The sequence below is a fragment of the Ictidomys tridecemlineatus genome, chromosome 2, assembly GCF_052094955.1.
Source record: "Ictidomys tridecemlineatus isolate mIctTri1 chromosome 2, mIctTri1.hap1, whole genome shotgun sequence".
NCBI classification, from domain to species: domain Eukaryota; kingdom Metazoa; phylum Chordata; class Mammalia; order Rodentia; family Sciuridae; genus Ictidomys; species Ictidomys tridecemlineatus.
The window spans coordinates 142180571-142198877 of NC_135478.1; the positions used below are offsets into that span (position 1 = coordinate 142180571).

General features: G+C 41.8%; 1 non-coding gene across 1 annotated transcript; it reads left to right on the plus strand.

Annotated features, from left to right (window-relative positions):
- Positions 1-17441: 17441 nt before the first annotated feature.
- Positions 17442-17515, plus strand: Trnas-uga (transfer RNA serine (anticodon UGA)). Its single transcript has one exon. It is a non-coding gene; the product is annotated as a tRNA-Ser (tRNA).
- Positions 17516-18307: the final 792 nt, after the last annotated feature.

An 18307-nucleotide genomic window follows, 5' to 3' on the forward strand; every position in this document is an offset into this window, starting at 1 on the left:
ATGGTTGTCGTCATCCTTGTCCTCGTCCTCGTCCTCCTCCTCCTCCTTGTTAGCATACTTATAATGGTAGGATGAAGGCAATCCAACAAATGCTAAGTCGTTCCTTTGATTGGGGTATTATACCCTTCAAAAATGAACAAAATCCACATTATTCAATGTCTACCCGTGATATAAATAAACGCTTTATATGTAGCAGAGTGTAACTGCCATGTCCCAAGTTAAATTAACCCATTTTAAAATTTTACAGGAAACATTTTGATTTTCTTTAGATTCCCAAGAGAGACTAGGGAAATAAATATCTCTACCCTTTTACCAAATAGAACAAAACGGCACATTTTGGCACAATTTGTATTTAGAAAAAGGGCAAAAAAATGATGAGTAAACAAACATATATCCATATATTTTCATACCCCACCTCATTCCCCCAAAAAAATGTATTATGGAGAAGGAAACACAACCAGAGTTGTGACAACAATTACTTCAAATCACTGGAGCCAAAAGGGAATATCTAAGCTTTCATTAGGTTTGGGCTCCTAGGACCTCATCTCAACTGTTCCTCAAGCTGTAAGGCAGACGTTCAAAGAAACTTAAGAAAGAAAGCAACCGAAGCAAGAATGTCTGGGTCAAAGCTCATTTTCTTTTTTTTGCCCTGGGATTCACTATAGTACAAAACAACTTCCCCTTGTCTCCCCTAAGATTCCCCCACTACAGAGCACATCCTTCATGCTGGGGAAGAGGGCATGTGTACCATGTAGTTGTGTTTTTCATAGCATGAAATTGAAGTTTGGACTTTAGGGAAGGAGCCTCCAACAGCCAACAAAATGGAATGAAGCTGTGGGTCAAGAAATATCGTGAATCAACAGCAGAAAGGCTGCCCTGAGCTTGGGTTGGTCCCGCCAGTAGGTGTTACTTTAGCCATTAATCCGGGGCGCTCCATGGATGGAGGATGGCCTCCTCTTGCCAAGAAACACACAACAAAACTCCAAACCAAACTGAAATCTGCCAGTTCTGCAGGTCTCCTCTGAAGGCAGAGTTGGGCCCCTAAGACAGGATCCAGAGCTCGCCTGAGAGAGCTGACAACAGCCCCGCCCGACTGGGGCAGTATCCCAGAGCCTCCTGGTTGCCATTGCAGACGGCTTCACTTCATCATTCAAAGTGGCTTTTGGCGTTGGGATTAGTATGATTTAATGCAATCGCACCAATAACCACCCTCACCGCTGTCTGGGGCCATGGGAGCCCATCCAGTCCAGTTTATAAGCTTTGGCTTCATTCACATGATTAAGCTCTTTTCAGCATGCGTTCCCTGTCCTCTCAGCTTTATTTCTCTCCCAAAGAGCTTTACACTCCAGCTAGAGGACACAAATGCCCTGCATTTCTCTATTGAAAACGTGTGTTTTATGAATTCAAAGGCACAGGGACAAACAGAAACTTCCCACTGGTCTGTATTGACCGCCATTTTGACAGAGTCTTAGGGTCCAACTTCCATATCCATTTGTTAGCTTTCTTGTGGTCCTTGGGCCTATCTTACATTCAAAAAGTCCTCCAGGCCAGTAGAAGGTGCTGCAATCTGTCACGTTAAGGACAATTGACTTGTGGATTCTTTGCAAATTGTTCTCTGGGGTGTTTTTTGGACTCAGATTTATATCTTGAATTTCGCCTTCTTTGCTTTCTCTTTTTCCTCTTCTTTAGGAGGTGAAAGACTTCTAAAGAATGAAGGTGTCCTCTCAGAGCTCATTTAATCCAAGGATCAGCAAACTTTTATCTATAAAAGAACAGATAATAAGCATTTTATGCTTGGTTGGTTCTACAGCCTGCATTGCAACTGCAGATGGTTGCAACTTAAAATGGTTCAATTTACAATTTTTTTTTTTTTTACTTTACAAAGGTGCAAAAGTGACATGCATTCAGTAGAGATCACAATTTGAATTTTAATTTGGATTTTTTCCTAGGCTGGCAATGTACAGTGTCCATTCTTTCAATGTTAGGTTATGGCAGCAACCCATAGCTCCCATTCAGCCGCAAGATCATGGGTAGAAACAACCAACACTCTACCTACACTGTGTTGCTGAGCCGTGATGTTCAGTAGGCTGAGTAGATTAAATGTACTTTTGATTTAAAATTATTTTCAACTCATCATGGGTTTATCAAGATGTAACCCTGCAAGTCAAGGAGGATCTGTACTCAACTGTGTTGTAGTTTAAAAACTGCCGTAAACAATATGTAAACAAATGGATTTGGCTATATTGTAAATAATACTTTATTTACAACAACTAGCAGTAGGCAAGATCTACCTGCAAGGAGGGACTACTTCCAATATAATTATTTTTCCTTCTCTTCCTCCCTCTTTTTGTTGGGGGGAGTTACCAGGGATGGAACTTGGGGGCACTTGACCACTGAGCCACATCTCCAGCCCTATTTTGTATTTTATTTAGAGACAGGGTCTCACTGAGTTGCTTAGCACCTTGCTTTTGCTGAGGCTGGCTTTGAATACGATCCTCCTGCCTCAGCCTCCCAAACTGCTGGGATTACAAGCGTGTGCCACTGCATCCAGCCCTCCTTCTTTTTTCTCTGAAGACAAGGGAAAAATTCCAGAAAGGGCAGTCTACTCTGTGGGAGATCACATGGGTAGGTAGAAGGAGAATTGAGGTTTTCAGACTCCCTACACCTGAACTGTGTGTTTACCCACAGGCCTGAAAGAATCTCTTAGTCTTGTATTATCAGATAAGATCTATTAATCACCCACTAGATAAACTCCCTTTACTACATACTGACAGAAACTGGTGTGGCCACATGACTTAGTGAATATCTGCGTCCTGGGCTCTGGCATGCGCGTTGGCTCAGACACTGACTCTATAAGGCAAGAACAGTTCTGGGTCTGACTTTTAGGCAGATCTGTTAACTTTCTTGTAATCTATGAGCTCAAAGCACAACTTCAATTGTGATCCTCAGTTTCCCATCTAATTCTCCAAATGTCACCCTAGTCACAAGAAAACAGGTGAGAGAGCATGTGGAAGCTCAGGGCAAATCCAACTCCCCGGCACTGGGAAACCACTGAAAGAACGTGTTTCCCCTCAGAATACCTTCAAAAATAAATGAACTTGCCCTACTCTTGGATGAGTTCCATTTGTTTGGTAGAGATAAAACACTCTCTGGGAGAGAACATGATGAAGCAGAAATGATCTATGTCATAGATACTTGAAGTGACTGAGTTCACCTCACAGAGACTCAGTGTCCAGGTATCAACAATGGAAATAATGAGGTCCCCCTAAAAGGTTCTTGTTCAAATTGTCCATTGCACGACAGCATAATTTATCATCCAAACCAAAATAGTTCTGAAAATGAGAAGGAACTCTATTAGTAATCATGATAGAGGAACAGGCAAAATCTGGGACTAGGTCTAGGGCCACCTGAGTCATATGGTGCCTGGTACATCACCCTTGACACACCCCCCGCCTTTTTCTCAAGAATTCAAGCAATCCTGCATTCCTTATCCTTCTCTTCTGCCTGTAAAAGTGATTTTGAGTGCTAGAGCAGAACAAGGGAGCCCCCATTCACCAGCTCTGTGAGGCATGGCTCTCCACCACCCTTTCCCAACCTGGCAGGAAGCAAAAGCCAGGCCTTTCTCTCCACCCTTCCAACCTCTGGGTGACACCATCCGGGCTGGAGGGGGAGGCGGGCCAAAGGAGATGGCATTCACTACGCTGCCTGCCGAAGGCACAGATGGCCATTTCAAACAACAACTTCCCTATTTGGGAAGCACAAACGTTGTGCTGTGAACACAACTCTTAGGAGAGCGTCAGGACGGGGCGGCCGGAGGGCGGCTTGGGGTTGCTGATCAGTTCAACCCATGCGCACGACATGAACTCACTTAGAAATAATAAAGCCTCTATGTCTTCTCAGTCTTGAATTTGTCTTAAACTCAAGCCCGCCAAATTGTGCCAAATTATGTGTTGTTCAACTTGGACTGCCCGAGAACACTAAGCTCATTTTGTTGAGTGAACTGTGCCGTATTTATAAGATTTCAGTATTACAACCGGGAGTTATCGGCAGGGAAAAGGGAAATAAACAGATAATTTTTTAAAAGTCAAAACTACAACCATTTTTTTTTTCACATCAAGCTTGAATCAAGGTCGAATTTGTTTGAGTCCCTGTGTGACATGAACACATATGTGTACATAGGTAGGCTTACATTATACGGTTCTCTGTGTATGATAATATGTAAATAAAAAGAATTAAGATATACACTGTGCATTGCATTGCTGGATTTTGCATCTATCTGAAGACAGGGCATTTGGGATGAACTTCATTTTCACTCCACAGAGTTTTTTTGTGTTTTTTTTTTAACCCAGGCCAAGAATATAATACAAAGAAATTTCTTTTGAAATGTTGTTACCTACTTTTCTTTCTTTCTCTCTCTCTCTCTCTCTCTCTCTCTCTCTCTCTCTCTCTCTCTCTCTCTCCGTACTAGGGACTGAACCCAGGGACATTTAACCACTGAGTCACATCCTTAGCCCTTTTTCATATTTTATTTAGAGACAGGGTCTTGCTGAGTTGCTTAGGACCTCACTAAGTTGTTGAGGCTGGCTTTGAACTCGCTATCCTCCATCCTCAGCCTCCCATGCAGCTGGGATTACAGGCACGCGCCACCACACCCAGTGAAATGTTATATTTCTGATGTAGCATTTTTAATTCCTGCACCTTTTCTCTACTTCCCACATCTCTCCCCCAATCAAGCAGGTTGGCTGATTAACTGCTTCAGAGTTTGGAGTGTAGGTTCAGATCCACTTCTGACAGTGTGATACTGGTGGAGTTACTGATCCCTCTGAGACTGTTTGCTCATCTGAAACTGGGACTAAGGAGAGCTCCCACTTCACAGAGTTTCCATAAGCGCTAAATATTTGTAGAACATGCCAAGTATGGAGGCTTATGTTAGAAATCCCAGCTATTCAGGAGGCTAAGGCAGGAGGATCACAAGTTCAAGGCCAGCCTGGGCAAAATAGCAAGAGCCTGTCTCAAAACAAAGTAAATAAATCCCTGTACTTATACCTGTCCCTTCTCTCCTGTGGAGCCCAGCCTCCCCTCATCCCATCCCTGGATTATGACCATGGTCACCTGCCTAGTCTCCACGCCGCCTGTCTCATCTATGCCACCTGCCAATCTACCCTGTGAACTACTACCTAACCAGCATTCTTTCTGAACCAGCATTAGAATTCACATCACTTCTCAAAAACTTCTAAAGGCCCCTCATACCTACAGGATAAAACCCAAATGCCCAAAATGTGACAACTCAAAGCTGATACGATCTGTCTGCCCTGATCTTCTTTCCAACCTTACCTTGAACCCCAAACATGAATTACTAATTACCTCCTATGCATTAACAAAAACAGTCTCTTCCCTCTTAAATGCTTTCCCTTCAGCAAAGGCCATCTCAATGCCCCATCTTCTATGAAGCTTTGTCCACCTTTACCACCACCATCCCTGTTCTGAAGTCATGCAATGTTCTGCTGCTGAGGCTCACCTGACATTGATTTATGAGTCCAGAGTCCAGGACGCAGGTATTCACTAAGTCATGTGGCCTCACCAGTTTCTGTCAGTAAATAGTAAAAGGAGTTTATCTAGTGAGTGATTAATTAATTTCTATGATCAGTGTCATCTTATTATTATTTTTTCCAAGAGCAAAGAATACATTTTAGACATTTCTGGATTTTGGCACTTCCACATAGTAGGTACTCAATAAAAAAGTTTGTTGATAAACGAATAAATAAAGAAAAATGAAAATACAGACTATACATGACATGGATTTTGTAATCTGAAAATTACATTCTATAGTATAAACCAAAGGCTCTGATCTATAATGACAGTAATAGGCTTTTCCGCTCTGGAAATGTATAAAATGATGTCACTCATAAAAATGAAATAGCAATATGATTGACATTTCTTTGGGCCACTTCTTGTAGATGAACATTCCATAGAATTTGGTTTAATCAGGAATAAATGTAATTTTAAAACAGTTATGTTTAACTATCATATTAAGCCTACCTCAAGGTCAGTACCACCTGACATCAATCTCTCCCCTTAACTAAAGTTCCAGGAAATAGAATTGATTCAAAGATTATTTAACCTCTACACACCAACCCATCAGATACAATAAATTAGAGATTCAAACAGATCTTTATTTTTGTAATTACTATATCTCACAGCTCCCCTTTAAATCAATATTTGTGGCAAGATAATTTGCTGTGTTCATGAAGAAACTTGATAATGTCTCAACATTGTCCAAATGTCTGAGACATATGCTACCCATCAGACCAGAGAAATGCACAAATGCATCTGTTTTTACTCAACCCCCCACCCCCTTTTACATCTTTATGAAGTGAGCAAAACCGAAAAGTCACAAGGAATAAAACGATGGTTGTAACATACACACTACTAGTCACTTAATCCTCTCTCTAGTGCCTGGGCCGTTGGGGCCCAGGACGATAATGCCGATGTTAATACATGCTGTCTGCGAGAGCTGTCGAGGCTGCCCACGTACCCCTGCTCGATTTGTCAATACCCAAGGGATTACAGAGAGACGAAGCACAGAGCTGAGTCAAGTTTGAGTCCAACATGAATCCGGTTTCCTTGTTTGCCAGTGAGTGCTGATGGATCCCGGAAGATGGTGATGACACCAGCCGAGTTCTCTGCAGGCAGATGCAGTGGAATTTCAGTTCCAAAGCAAAATAATAGGCGTTGGGGGCCAGAAAGAACAATTAATGCAGCATCCCCATCTCCAAAACAGCAGGGCTCACTTAACTCACACTTAACCAGAGAAGTTCCAATTGCAGCCAAAACCCAACAGGAGAGAGCGTCAGTTAAAATGACTGTGTCATTCAAAGCCAGAGTTCAAAAGCCACCCAACACTGATTTTGGGCAATCAGCACTAGTCCAGGGCTCCCGCAGCTCTGCAGGAAGAAGAGCAACCAGAAGAACAAGCAGGAATGTGGGAAGCAAAGTGGAGGAATGTCCCTGCAACACCTGGTGACAGTTGGCAGGTGAGGAAGCAGGGCCAGCTCTCTGAGGCCCTGAACTGATGGAAGTGTTGTGCAACCTTCTTTCTGCTTTGGCGAGCGGAAGGCTGGTGTGGGTGTGGCACCAAGCCCGGCTCACCCATTGTCTGAAACACAAGTTCTGCTCTGCCGTGTCTCCCCGAAAACCTCAATTCCAATCCAGCTGGCATTGGAAGAGAGAATAGATGGGGTCAAGTAGCCAGTCTTCATTAGTGCGAAGGCTGATCATGTCTAGAAGGATAACAGGAGATTGATCCTTCAAAGGGAGGCAGTGTAAGAAGAGCTCTGGGCTCTCTCACCAACAGCTGTGGGACTTCAGGTGCCTCACCTGAGCCTCAACGCCTCACCGGGAAAGTGGGATTGGCCACATCCTCCATCCCAGCTTTGTGCCAAGACTGAAGGAGTTGGTTTATGCAGAAAGTACCTGGCATTGTTCCTAGAACTTTGAAGCCCCTTGAAAATATGTTCACATCCTGCGATTGAACCCAGAATTCCCAGAACACGAAATGGTTGGGGAGAAGTTCAAAAGCACTGGATCCTGAATGGCTTTTGTTCTGGACTCTTCTGGATCCTTGAAAGGTAAGAAGAAGGCAGCCAATCCTACAGAAAGAAATACCCTATCAATACCTTCACTATATTCTCTAATAAATAGCGGGGTGATATTCTGTGGCTTTAGCAAAGACACGGCAGGCCTTGGCCATAATCCTTTGTGCCTCAGAAGATAATTGAAAATCAAAGGCTAACCCTTGGAGTCTCTCCACACATAGTGGTAAAGGCTCAATGTCAACTCCCCAGACAATTTTGTTCTCCTTCTATAAGAGAAAACCAAGCTGCAAAGGGTGAGCTTGGCGTAAATCCAGCTTAGAACAGGGACAGATAGACTGGGGGAAATTTTGCAGATGCATTAACAAAATCAGGGTTAACATTTTTCTGAAGCTTGCTTTCTTCCACTCAGCCCCCTCTTCCCCAGATTCTTGGGGGGAATGGCTTGTTCTTCATTTCATTCAGGTCTCTGCTCATGCGTCATCTTACTGGAAAGAACTTCCCCGACGGCCAGCTCTTATGCACCAGCTCCCTGCCTCCGCCACACCCTCATCCCCACCACTATTCTCTACCCTGCCTTGATTTCCCCCTAGCCCTCGCCATCTGGGCATCACAAGTATCACTCGGGTTTTGTTTGTTGTCTGTCTATCCCCTCCCCGGCATATAACTTTCATGGCAGCAGAGGTTTGGCTTGTTTTGTTACTGAGGTGTCCTTGGTTACTGTATTTGTGCTTGGTAATCAGTTGGTGTTCAATAAATATCTGCCGGATGAATCAAAGAACATTATTGCTCAGATTGTAGGGTATAAGAGTTGAAATGGACTGTTTCTATGCTTTTATTGTGTGGATAAGGAGGCAGAGTCTGCTGAAGGGAAATGAAATACCCAAGAGTTCATAACTAATTAATAGAACAACATAGGAGGCAAAAATGGAGGCAAAAGTAGCTTAGGCAAGAAGAGAACAAACAAAAAAAGAAGGAGAAGGGAAGCAAACAAAAGAAACAAAATGAAAATAATCTATATCCATTTTCTTGATGGAAGCAAAGATTCTGGAGTCCAGATATGTTTTAAAACACAGTTGAACTAACATGGCATGGTGGCACTCCAGCTAAGCAGGAGGATGAGGAAGGAAGATCATAAGTTCAAGGCTAGCCAGTGCAACTTGGAGAGATCCTGACTCAAAAAAAAAAAAAAAAAAAAAAAAAGAAAGAAAAAAGAAAAAAAAAAGAAAAGAAAAGAAAAAGAAAAAAAGGTGGGGGAGGGATAGGAGACAGAGCTGGGGATGTAGGTCAGTGCCCTGGGTTTAATCCCTGCCCCAAGGGGAAAAAAAGAAAAAAACATGGCTGAACTAATGTTTAGTATCCATCATGCACTTTGCAAAATTACCTTTTGCAACCGGACAAACCAAATGGGCCCTGAGAGGCACAGTTCTCCTTTCATCATGGTGGTGCGATGGAGATATTCTAGCTGCTGAGGTTTGTCTAAACAACAATTATTGCTTTTGTTCAAGTCGCCCACCTGTAGAATCCACTCCTTGACAGAGAGGGGGGGAAAGGGCAGGAAGAGATATTTATTAAACTAGGCACTATTCCAGGGGCTTTCAAGTATCTCAGTTAATTTTCATAATGTCCCTGCGGCCACTTTACAGATGAGAAAACCAAGTCTCTGAGGAGTTAAGTGAACAGCTCAAAATCCCCCAAATCCCATAGCTAATCAGTAGCAAAGCCAGGATGCTCAGGCCAGCCAACTCCAACACTTGTGTTCTTTTCACCACTGCTGATTTTTAAAGACCTTCAGGGAAGAAAGCTCCCCCAAGCTTGTCTTGACCCAGGATTCTTATACAGTCTGGGATGAGATAGGATGGATAATGAGCCAGCAGAGTGCCTTGTGTAGATCCTTTGGTTTTACATGACAATATGAAACCACGGGCTCAGTAGACAGGTAAATTACCCAGATTTAGCAACACAGAACACCTGCATTGATTCAGGGTAAAAGTTGATCAGTTTCTCCTGAGGCTACACCCAAATAAACACACAATCCAAGCACAAACAGTGTGTGCTTATTTTGCAAATGTGGCTTTAAAACACTTCCGTAGCTCTAGAGTGACCTGGTTTGCCTGGTACTGGAAGGTAGATAGTGACCAAAGGTGCAGGATTTTTACTTCCAAAATCAGGAAAATTCTGGACATAATGGAAAAAGTAGGTCACCCACAGGGTGTGCCTCCCCCAACTTCGAACCAAACTGCTTCTCTTAAATCTCTCATGCAGAAATTCTGAGGTCACACCTGTTCTTATAGAATAGCCAATTATCTCTTAGCCAACTTTTTTTTTTTTTTTTTTTTTTTTTTTTTTTTTAGTATTAGGGATCAAACTCAGGGGTACTTAACCACTTAACCACATCCCCAGTCATTTTTTAATATTTTATTTTGAGACAGGATGTCACTAACTTGCTTAGAGCCTCATTAAGTTGCTGAGGTTGGCTTCAAACTTGTAGTCTTCCTGCCTCAGCCTCTTGAGTCTCTGGGATTACAGGCATGCACCACCACACTGGCTTGGCCAATTTTTTATTTAAGCTCTCAGTCTGTTATCCATTGCTATACCAAAATACCCGAGACTGGGTACTTTATAAAGAAAAGAGATATTTAGCTCAACAGTTTTGTAGACTGCACACCTAAGATAGGGCATTCCCATATGTTTAGTGTCTGGTGAAGGGCCCATGGCCAGTGGCATCATACTAGCAGAGCACGAGAGGAAGAGTTAACATGGCGAGACAGGAAACCAGAGAGGAACAGGGGCCAGACTCGCATTTTTATAATCACCCTCTCTCACAGAAAATGACTGGGTACCAGGAGAACTACATTAATCCATTCTGAGGGTGATGCCCCTTAAGGACCCAGTTCCCTGCCAGTAGGTTCCACATATTAAAGGTCACACCATCTCCCCAAATTACTATTCTGGAGAACACACTTCCTACATGTAAACCTTTGTGGGGGGAAAAAAAAAACACATCTAAACCATAGCATGCTTCACTGGTAAAAATGTCACCTACAGAAGATTGATTAGAAGATATGCATTTCATCCATGTTTTTATTTTAAATTTTCATCCTGGATTCATTGGAGCTCCAGAAATGTATGCCAATGGGCCACAATCTTTGAGTACTTCTGCAGAGCTCCTTTCTGTGGACTGCACTTTGATATTTTGCTGTAATACTAAAGCCACCATAATAGTAGTATTCAATTTAATAGAGGATCTTGCCCTTCTCAGTCTTCTACAGAGATTTATTCCAGATCTAAGAACTAGGGAAATCTCTGTCTCCTTAGAGAAATTATATTTTCTATAAGTATTTCTTTCTGAAAATTGGTATCATATACCTGATCTTGATCCTGTTTTTGCTTTAACCGGCAGGAAACTCAAACCCAAATGTGTTGCTCAAAATCAACAACTGTTGTTTTATCTGTGCATGTCTATTTCAACTTCCTGCATTTTTCAGATCTTAATTTCTATGTAATGTAGTGAGTTGACAGATGAAAATATGATCATCTGTACTTTTCATTATGAAAAGTTTTAGCTTTTCCTTACAACAAACCAATGAAGTGAGTTTTGTTGGGAGAATTTAAAGTGCATGTTGAAATCTGCCAGACAAAGGAATGTTTCTACTTCATTATTGGGTTGGGAATTTAAGACAAGAGGTAGCTAGACAAACATAACAGTGATTGGTTCAAAGTTTCCTAATTATTCCGACATTCGTCAACACCTGCTATAGGCTACCCAAGAAAGATAGAGAAGGTCTAGCCAAAAGTTCTAATCCACTCTCTTCACAAGATCCCAGGTACAGAAGGGAACCGGCCTTAGTTCCTGTGGATCAATGGGTGACATTGACTGGCTTCAGGTCTGGCCACCTGGCTTGACATGCTCAGGTTATGTCAGGGACAGCTTGGTGCAGGGCATTGGCTTTGGGGTAAAATATGAGCCCCAGTATTTGTCCCCAGTGTGACCCTGGCTATGTCACCCAAATAATTTGAGTCTCTATACTCTCAATGGTAAAATAGGAAAAAAATAATACCCACCTTAGAGATTCATTATGAAGACTAACAGAAATCATGCCTCTAAAGGCATTTCTCCAGCCCCACAGTGCCCAACATCTGTGAGACCTAAAAAAAAAAAAAAAAAGAAAAGAAAAGAAGTCTTAGCTTTTACTACAGAAAAGTTAATCCTCAAACTGACAGGGTTCACACTGTCCCTGGCAGTGACTGGAGATTTTATCATAAACCTCTGGCAACGTTGCCTAATATAACTTTGGCCACTTTTGCTCATTTGTTAAAGGATACTACACAGACCCAAAGCAGAGGCCCCACATTAAAGCAGTTATTACAGTGGGTCACTGGGGTTCTTTTTCCCTAGGCAACAATGAAACTACATTAACAAGCACTCACCAAGGCAAACCCTAGGCAGTGAACATTAGAACTTTGCAAAAATAATAAACTCTTAAAGAGATACACTGTGCCACAGGCCAACCTGGGAGATTCTTGGTTTTTTGCACATGCTAGGCGGATGGAGCCAACACATTAAAATGGAAGTGTGCTATGCAACACTATCTGTGTTCATCCTTGTGATACCTGAGATCCAGCCATTGAGAAGTTGCAGGTACCTCTCATATTTTGTTGGCTAAGGACATCTTGCCTTGTCTGTCCCTCTTGCCTCTTGCTCACCTCCTCCCTGTCTCCACATAACATCCTACCCCGACAGAATTTGATATTCTGTGAGTTTCTCCACCCACACATCTTCTCTGAATGTAAGTGTACAGAATAAATAGAAGCGATTGCAAAGTTATCCCCATTCTTGAGATTACAACTCCAACCACCAGAAAGAAGCAAAAGACCAACAAGGGCTAGGGATATAGCTTAGCTGGTAGAGTGCTTGCCTCGCATGCACAAGGCCCTGGGTTCAATCCCTAGCACCGAAAAAAAAAAAAAAAAAGAAAGACCAACTAGTCTCAAATTGGAATTATCAAATACTTCATTAATAAGAAAGCCAGGAAAGACAAGGATAGTGTCCCTGAACAGAATGGCAGAGAGCCTTATGACAAGTCGCATGGCTAGAATACAAAGATTATTCAGGGCACGGATTTCAGAGCTAATTTTCAGAGATCATCAAGTTCAACCCTTATCTGAGGTATGAATCTCTTTAGAAAATTTTTACTAACAAAGAAAACTAAACCCATCTAAGACTTCCCATGCCTCCTTTGGGATAACTATGAATAAACTGGTTTTCATATGTCACATAATATCTATGTAATTCCTTTTCATATTAAAACTATGTATTTAATGAGCACATGCTCTGGTGTCAGGCATTGGGCAGAAATTGGGGATACAATGGGAAACTAGAGAACAAGAAGCATGTTCCTTGCCCTCGTGGAGCTTATAATCTAACTGGAGAGGCAGACATTAGTCAGCCATTACTGATGGATAGAGCCTAAGCACCATGAAGGAGAAAGAGAAGATAGTTCTATGGTGTGGCGCCACGGAAGTCAGAGGAAGAGATAAGGCTGGGTGGATAGAGTACCTTCCTGGTCAGTAGAGCACAAACAGCAGCTGCAGAGATTTGCTGAGAAATTTACAAAAAGGCTATTTTTAAATCAAGACCTACATGATTGGGGTCCATACCTTTCCAAAGAAGGAAAAATATCTGATCAATACTGTGGACTAAAGGCTGCATGAATGCTTCATGGACACTGAGTGCCTTCCCCAGGATTGGGCAGGGGGCTGACTTCCTTAGACCTGGAGATCTGTATAAACCCCGAGACAAGAGCCATTCTTTGGTATCCGTCTCTTGGGACCCCTTCCTTTTCAAGACTCTGCTTTCTTTCGATTACTCTAATAAATCCTGTTTCTTTGGCTCTCACCTTTGTGTTTGTGGATTTTATTCTTCAAATCCACGAGACAAAGAGCCCAACCCCACGCTCCATGCCACACCACCGAGGCTGCAGGGGAGTGGGGAGGGAAGGGGTTAGCTGGAAATCCTCCCCAGAGGGAGTAATGACAAGCTGAGAGCTGAAAGAGGAATAGGGGTTAATACTAGTAGGGGATAGGGAGCAAGGCCATTCCAGAGGGAAGCTCCTGACGGAGAGGACCACGATGCACCCAAGGAATCAAAAGAACCAATGTGACTCCAGGTAAGTGGGCAGGAGCCAGGCAAAGGATCTTTCTTTATTCTAAATATGATGGGAACAGTTGATAGAGAGACAGGGCTTTGAACCCAGTCAATACATGTGCCTCCTCAGGTTCTGTCTGTGTCCACCCTCTCCCAGGGAGACCATAGGTTGCTTACTCATGGACAGCCCTGGATGACACAGCCACTGGGGCAGCCATTTCACCTCTAGTACCACCACTGTCATGCATATCAGGCCTCTATTGGGTCCCAGCATCCCCCTAGGTGCCCAGATACACCCCATCGAGGCTCTGACTCCTCCTACCACTTCCAGAATCAGATGCACCCATAACCTACATCTCCTCTCTCTGGATCTTTATTTCAAACCTCCCACAATGAATTAGTACTTGACCTTTGCCTTTGTGTCCTGGAGAAACTATATTTGGAAGATGGTGTGTATAGGGTACACGTGTGTGTGTCTGTGTGTATATATACCTGTGTGGGTGTTTGGTAAGAGGACAAAGGGTAGGGCCAGGACAAAGCCACATTTGTGTTTTGAAAAGATCATCTGTGACTGCATCTGGTGGACAGAATGGAGCCCTGCAGGCAATGGCAGTAGTCCAGGTGAGGGGCAGTGGTAACTTGGGTCCTTGGGAGCCCTGGGAACTCTTTGGATGTCCTAAAACAGCCATTACCCTGCTCTGGAGCCTTCTCTTCTTTAGGTTAAATACTTAAGCTCCTTCTCTTTACAGCTTGTAGGAGTTTTCTCAGCATCTTGTTTACTCTCCTCTGGACATAGATGAGTTTGTGGACCTGCCTCATTAAATGCCTAGAACTGGTGCCATACTCCAGTGTCCTCTGACAAGCTGGAGCAGGAACAATGGGCATGCTCTTTTTTCCACACAGTGCACAGTCCCGAGCCACCTTTCCTCCTCAGTTGGGCTTGCAGTCTTGAGCTATACCATGGAGCCTGCAATCAAGGACCTTCTTGCTCAGCTCCTGCTGGGTCCAAGCTACTATTATTTTTGTTGTTGTTGTTTTAGCAAAATGTGGACCCATGTATTCATTCCCATTAAACTCCATCCTATTGCTTTTGGCCCATTGCCCCAGCCCATTGCAAGTTTGAAAGGGGGTAGAGTGTAGCAGTGAAAAGGAGAGACTCAGAAATAAGACAGTCCTGGCTCCAATCCTGGCTCTTTCCCTTATTAAGTGTGTGGTTGGGGGGTATTGTTTAATTTCTCCAAGCCTAAATTTACTCATTGAGGAAATGGGTGTAAGAGAGTACTGCTCTATTATTCAGTTTCTGTTGAATAATAACAAACATTCTTAACAGTTCAATAGCTTCCAGCAAAAACACATTTATTATTACGTTCTGCAGATTAACTGTCATTCTAGTGATTTTGTTGAAGCCAATTGCATTCAGGTCTGCTCTACCTGAGCGTCTATGCTGGTACCCAAGGAACCATCTGGAACTTGCTCTTCTTATGCACAGCACAACATTGAAAGAAAGCAAGTCAAGTGCCTAAAACTCCCACAAACTGCTCCTACTCATTCCATTGCTTTGCAATTTCCCATCACTGCCTCCAGGGGGCTATTGTAAGGAGTACATTAGTCATGTCTGCAATGTTCTCAGCCTAGTGCCTGGCACAGTAAGCATGCAATAAATACTAGCAATCATGATTGCTTGTCTCAAAGCTGTCATCTAGCATACCATCGTTCCCAGATTTGGGTCATCTGTAGCCACACTTGTCCTCTGTAACAAGGCAAATTCTTTACAACTGCTATGATTCATCACATTCTGGTACAGAAAAAGTGGAATATCTCTATTTCTGCCAGAAATTCAGGGGAACAAGCAATGGGTAAAGAAAAACAACCAGCCCCACATAGGCACTATGCCTCCCTTAGGCTTTCATGATATTGGAGACTATTTCTTTCCATTTGGACAAAAGAAAAAGGCTGCAAAACAGGCAAAGAAGAAAAGGGGATTTATCTTCCAGACTGAAGTATGCCTTCTCTTACCAGTTTGTTTTTGAAATAGCATCTGAATGTGAGCTCTCCCAAATGACTCAACAGAAACGTGCCTGACAGAAGAGTGGTTTCTGAACACAATCATATACTCTCATATATAAAAGTAAGGCACAGATATATGCTTACTATTATTAGTCATCAGAAAAACATAAACCCACAAGATACTGCTACACATCCATCAGATTGGCAAAATTAAAAAAAAAAACAACAATACCAAATGAAGATGGAGATATGAAGCAGTAGAATTTTCATACAGTTGGGCTGTAGATTTACATAGCCACTTTGGAGAAGTGTTTGGCAGTAACTCTTTAATCTGAACATACACATACCCTATGATTCTGTTCCTAAGCAATTCTGATCTTAAGTATACATCTTACAAAAATGCTTACATATGTGCACCAAATAACATGTGCAAGAATTTTCAAAAGAGCATTATTCATAATAGCCCCATTTTGGAAACAATCGAAATGTCCATCAATAGTAGAATGGATGCACTACCCACCATAAAATGTATCATGTATATTTTCTTCTTATGCATGAACAAATCCAAAACATGCCAACAACAAGAGTAAATTTCAAAAATACGTGGTGGAGTAAAATAAGCCAGATTGCAAGACTTCAACATATGATTCTATTTATATAAGATTTAAGAACAGATAAAACAACCTATTGTGTTAGGAGGGAGAGAAATGACCTTTGGAGATGGGGGAGGGATAGAGATTGACAGGAGCCATCAGGACATTCTATTTCTTGCCGTGGTTGGTAGTTACATCAATATAGAGAGCTGAATGGTGTCCCCCAAAATATGTCTATCCAGAACCAGAGAATGTGACCTTATTTATAATAAGGGTTTATGCAGATATAATTAAGGCAAACCTTGAGATGAAATCATCCTGGGTGAGCCCTAAATCCAATGATATGTGTCATTATAAGACACAGAAAGGAAAAATGACACAGGGACATAGAGTGTAGAAGTCCATGTGTGGATGGAGACAGAGATTGTAGTTATGCTTCTAGAAGCCAAGGAACAACAAAATCTGTCAGAACTGGAAGGGGTGAGAATTCTGTGGGTGTGCTCACTTTCTGATTATACATCAAGCTGGCACTTGTAAAAACATATTTTATATGTATACTTAAAGTTTTTTTAAAAGAAAATGCAAGCTCATGATTTTATAAACTACAAATAAATGAGCAAAAATAAGAAAATTAAAATTATACATACTTCCAATACTTGGAGACAACCCCTATTAACATTTTATTTTATATGCAATTAGATTTTTTTTGCCTATACATTTTCATATTTCCACCAATATGGGATCTCTTCATGCATTTTGATCTACAGGCTTCTTTTTTTTTTATCTTAATCATACATTTATTGGCAGACAGCTTTCCAATAAATAAGATCACTCATCTTGTGTACAGTGGTGCACTCCTGTAATCCTAAGGAGTTGAGAGGCTGAAGCAGGAGGAACACAAGTTCAAGGCCTGCCTAAGCAACTTAGCAAGGCCCTAAGCAACTTAACAAGATATGTCTCCAAATAAAAATTAAAAGAAAGGACTGGGGATGTGCTCAGTGGTTAACGACCCCTGGGTTCAATCCCCAGTACCAAGAAGAAGAATGAAAGAAAAAGAAAGATAATTTGTAAGATCTTTAAAAATAGCAAAATCTTGGGGCTGGGGATATAGCTCAATTGGTAGAGTGCTTGCCTTGAATGCAGAAGGCCCTGGGTTCAATCCCCAGTACCACACACACACACACACACAAAAAGCAATACATAAAATTTACATTTTTCAATGTCCTTTTAAAAAATTATCAAGGAGTACAGACGTTTATAAAGCAACAGTATAGTAAATATTACTCTTCAGAGATAACTTATTTAAGTCTGCATTTCTTTGTTTACAAGCCAGATTAAACATATTTTCACATTTTATTGACCATTTGTATTTCTTAACTGTGAATTGCCTATTTATAGCCTGGCCCCTTGTTTCTATTGTAGTGTTTATTTTTTTCCTGCAGACTTGCAATGGTTCTTTACATATTGAAGATATTAATCTCCTGTTTGTTTTATATGTTACAAATACTTTTCTTAGCATTGCCATTTGCTTTTCAATTGTGTTTATGATAGCTTTTGATGTATAATTTCATATTTATGTAGTTACATATCCAAATTTTTTATGGTTTTTGCCTTAAGGTTATGTCTAAAAAGACCTCCCACATGCCCTGATTATATAAATAAGAAACTAGAGTTTCTTTCATTTTTTTTTTTTTAATCTTCCTGGCATTTGTTGTAATGTATAGGGAGCAGTGAAGAATTAACTTTTGGAGAAGTAGATACTGAGGATTCATCCCAGGGCTACTCTGCCACTTAACTCTACCCCATAACTTAATATTTTTCATGTTAAGTTGCCAAGGGTAGCCTTAAACTTACAATTCTCCTGCCTCCACCTCCCGAGTCACTGGGATTACAGGAGTGCACCAACACACCCAGCTTAATTTAGTTTTTAATGTGTATGCTAAAGAGACTTACTGTGATCTTGCTAT